The sequence below is a fragment of the Bombyx mori genome, chromosome 15 (assembly GCF_030269925.1).
Source record: "Bombyx mori chromosome 15, ASM3026992v2".
Classification (NCBI taxonomy): Eukaryota; Metazoa; Arthropoda; class Insecta; order Lepidoptera; family Bombycidae; genus Bombyx; species Bombyx mori.
This window is the reverse complement of record NC_085121.1, coordinates 14,226,965-14,231,323: the sequence shown is the minus strand read 5'-3', so window position 1 is coordinate 14,231,323 and position 4,359 is coordinate 14,226,965. Positions and strand designations below refer to the sequence as shown.

General features: G+C 36.4%; 1 long non-coding RNA gene across 1 annotated transcript; it reads right to left on the bottom strand.

The window, feature by feature from the left end:
- Window positions 1-624: 624 nt before the first annotated feature.
- On the bottom strand, window positions 625-2,998 carry LOC134200244 (uncharacterized). The gene is made up of 2 exons (XR_009975071.1): window positions 2,746-2,998; window positions 625-927 (listed from the first exon to the last, which is right to left on the bottom strand). It is a non-coding gene; the product is annotated as an uncharacterized LOC134200244 (long non-coding RNA).
- Between the last annotated feature and the right edge of the window lie 1,361 nt (window positions 2,999-4,359).

Genomic DNA, 4,359 nt, shown 5'->3' with positions numbered 1-4,359 from the left:
GTTTCAATCTGTTTCAACTCAATAATCATTTATGAAACGAATTTAGCTAGATGGTCAACATATTTGTGCCCATAATACAAGTATGTACATCATCATCATCAACATCATCAGCCTTTATCTGCCCACTGCTGGACATAGGCCTTCCCCAGTGCCTTCCACAGAATGCGGTCCTCCGCCTTCTGCATCCAACGACTTCCCGCCGTGCGCACTAAGTCGTCGGTCCACCTGGTTGGAGGACGCCCCACGCTCCTGGTACCCATCCGTGGCCTCTATTCGAGGACTTTCCTCCCCCACCTGGCGTCGTTGGTTCGACAGACGTGACCGGCCCATTGCCACTTTAGCCTGCTGACTTTGAGAGCTATGTCGTCTCGACTTTGGTTCTCCGTTGAATTTCTTCGTTCCGGATTTTGTCCCTTAGAGATATACCGAGCATAGTTCTCTCCATCACCCGCTGTGCGATTCTTAACAAGTATGTACGTGCAATCAAGTATGTACAATTTAGGAATAAAAATTTGTGGCTGCTAAAACTGGGTGAAGTCAACAATGTAATCATTAGATTTAAATTGACACATCTATCTTTCAAAGATCAAAGAATTAAGCTATTATAATAAAATAAACTAATAATTTCAGTCTAAATTCATTTAATAAGCTTGATAAAAACAAAACGATAAAACAAGTCCTGGTTTAATAAAATCTTCTTTATAATGGTATATCAAAATGAAACAAAGTATGAAAATGGCAGTATGAGTATATAGTGGTTCTGATTTTTGTATTTAATTAACGACCCATTAAAATATAATTATTTTGGATCGACTAGAAAGCAGCAAACAAATAGTATTATCGCTACCTCTCAAAAACGCTAATAGCTAAGAGGCATAAAAAAATTTCGGCTTTTCATACATCGCCTAAGGTGTACTTGATGGAGCACTGGAACAAATATTATTTATATTATTTGGTTAAACGTGCGAGATTTCAAATAATTTGTAGCTTTTAGTCAAAGCCCGGAGAAGATTTGCCGCGAATTGTGATCTCCGCATTTATGTTACTTAGTTTTAGATAAGCAATAAAATTTATATTTCGACCTTGTGTTTGAAGGGCACTACTTAGTGCAATTAGGGTCATTATCCGCAATTGAAAGACAGTCTAACGATCACGCTAATTTGGCGTTTAATAAAACACAGAGGCACAACAACGCGATTTCACATTATATCTTCGAAAATAAAATGGTGAAATTATTCTTTGAAACTTTCCAGTTGCGGTCTCGTGATCCAAAATTTAAGTATTCCGATTTTGCTACGAATTGATGATACGGTGAATTTGATAACAATGAGAAAAGAGGTAATCAAGATTAAAGAGGGGGAGTGGTTGCTTTTAGAAAGGAATCTGGAACATACAAGGAATCTTAAAAAAATATCGGTAGCATCAATTTTTTTTAATAGTGGCGGACCTGAAATTAGCTTGGAGGAAGAGGAAGAGGTAGAACTAAGAAAAATGGATGGACTGCGTAAAAGACGACATTTGTAAGAGGGGAGTGAGCGAAGAAATGGTATATGTATATATAGGTAAATAGAAATGGCGGCGTTGGCGGGGCTAAGGACCAGTAGAGCTAGGAACTGTCCAACGGCCAGGGCAATTGCGCTGTTAAACGAATTTATATCCCAAATCCAGGATATTGACATGTTTGCCGATAGTTGGGGAATACTTTTAACACAGTGGGTAGTCTGGCGCTCCGTTTACAACGGGATTTTTGAACGGAACTTGGCGCCAGATTCTACCGAATCTGTGGATCTAAAATAATGTTACTTTTAGCATAATAATAATACTTAATAATTTTAGTAACGTTTTTGTGTTATGGAGTTAGACGTTTTGGTGCAAACTGTAAGCCTGACTTTGTATTGAATTGAATAAATATGTTAAAGGAGTATGAAAGGAGAAAACATGTTGCGCCGATCCCAGATGACTGGGAGAAGAGAAGGAAAATGATGATAGTGATGATGGGTCTGAAATGAACTTGAACTGGACCTGAGTCCAGTATTGGGCATCAAAGGGCTGAAGATAAAAAAAAATGTTAGCTTCTAATGTTAATGCTGCACAAATCAGCTTTTAATTTTGTACTTCGCTACTACATAAACGTTATAATTTTGTATCACAGCATAAATATCATGAAGACAAAACCATGCTTTTAATTTGAGACCGTTCCCAAGACTCATAACTTAAGTAGCTGACGACTCCCTTGAAACAAATCAATTATGAAGAGAACGCTACATTTTACAAGACTTTTCAAGAATTCATCTTTAAGGTATTTACAGCCAGATAATCAATTACAGAAGAGTGTACACTGAAGATGTGGCGTTCGCAATATTTTGGTTGATCGAAAAACAGGTAGAAAGTCACCAATTAAATTGCTTGAACTATAGCATTTTGCTCCGTTTTACGAATCATAAACACAATTAAAAATACTTTTAGGGTTTAATTTCACGTTTTTCATTGTGATTAAATTATTTTCGCTGTTTCTGGTACTTTATGATCACTCACTTAATTTGCCTTAGCTGGCTCAAAGTATTTTAATAGATTTAATTAGATGGGCTTCATGTTAACGTAAATTTGTTGAAAACATAAAGGTTCATCGGGTTACTCAAGTCCATAGATAGCATGATCAAATTTCTCACCTTGAGATCAATTCAATGGCAATCGAAAACTCTTTCTCAAATCTTTTAATCTGGAAATTTTTGTTTGCCTACTCACCAAGATTTTCATTGCAAATAGCTCTCCTAGCGTGACACTCGTTTACGTAGTAAATGTACGCTTTCTTATATCTGCTGTACATCATGCAGATTGGCTGTCGATCGAACTTAGGAAGATCGATGCAAAGGTTAGCACAATTGTTTGGTTTTAAGGTTGATTGCATTTCATTATCTGGAGTTAACGTCAAAGCGTGAACTGAGGAGATAATGTTGATAAATAATTGATCGTTAATTGGTTAAAAGGCCAAATTCCCAAAATCCATAGATTACTCAGTGAATGATCTTCCATTGAGTGGGCGTTTTTTCATCAGCAGACCGAAGGTTTTTTATAGACTTAGATTATAGGAGCGTGGGGCCCGCTTTGTATTTATTGTCACCTAAGGATATCCCTGATACCAGGGCAAAACCAAGGTGCTACCCTAAGAACTATATAGCGACTAGTCGGCGCAACGTTACTACTTAGTCAACATTTTAAAAACACCATGGAACCAGTGTATCTCCGTCATAAAATATAGTATTGAAGACTCTTTTTGATAATTTTTATGTGCAGGTAAGCTGTCACTGCAGAACTTTGGTTCAGTATGACTTTGTCTGATTTGTGTGTCCCTTCTATTTTACTGTTTATTTTTTTTTCCTTGAAATAACTTTAGTTTAATCTTAATTTGAGGAAAATGGTACTTAAAAAAATACGATTTGAGAATATATCTAATTGTTTAAATATTTTAAATTCCCTTTGAGAGATGAATATTATGTTTTTCTTTTTTTTTTTTTAGGAAGTGTCGTGCTTCGCAGAATCTACCACCGGATTGGAAACGCGACCCACTTAGAAGATCCGGCGAGAAACTCAGTGGGCTGTGTATCAGAGTTAATTTACTTTAAGAACGGTGACCGGTGCTTGAAGTACCTAGAAGCACCGTTAGTGGATCGGAGGATCCGAGATGACGAGTTTTGGGCGACGTCGACTGCTTTCCATTCTTTCCGCAGGATCGGGAATGTAGTTACCGGCGGCCACGATGAGAGGGTTCTCGTGTCGTGCCGCTTTATCGAAGTGGCTATTTTAACAATAGTTCTCTATTAATATTTAATATTTCTTTCCTAGAATACTAAATTCGAATAAACCATAAAAAAATACGTTACGTATCAATTATAAGCCTTCTCTAGAGTAGAGTTTAGTACTGAAGTGGGTACCCAGTGTATATAATATACATTGAGTGTGTATTTATATCAGTGATATTATATGGCATCTCCTGTGTTTCAATATTATAGTTTTTCGCAGACCTGTGGGTGTCTTTTGAATGCCATGTCTTTCACTGTATTTTCTTTCAAACAACAATTGTTTATGATTCCATAAATCCTTTGCTACAAACAACTTCATGATTCCTTTCTTTGAAATTGCCAGCATTCCCTAACTATTTACCACAGTGGCACCAGCGTGAAATGCCAACTTATCACAATCTTGTTTAAACGTAATTCAACTATAATAAAAATACAAATCATTCGTACCTGAAAACATAACATTCGAGTTTACAAATACAAATAACATAACTTTTATCGACATTGAATTAAATTTTGTTTAAATCCAACAATTTCCACTAAATTCAACTTGAAAATAAAA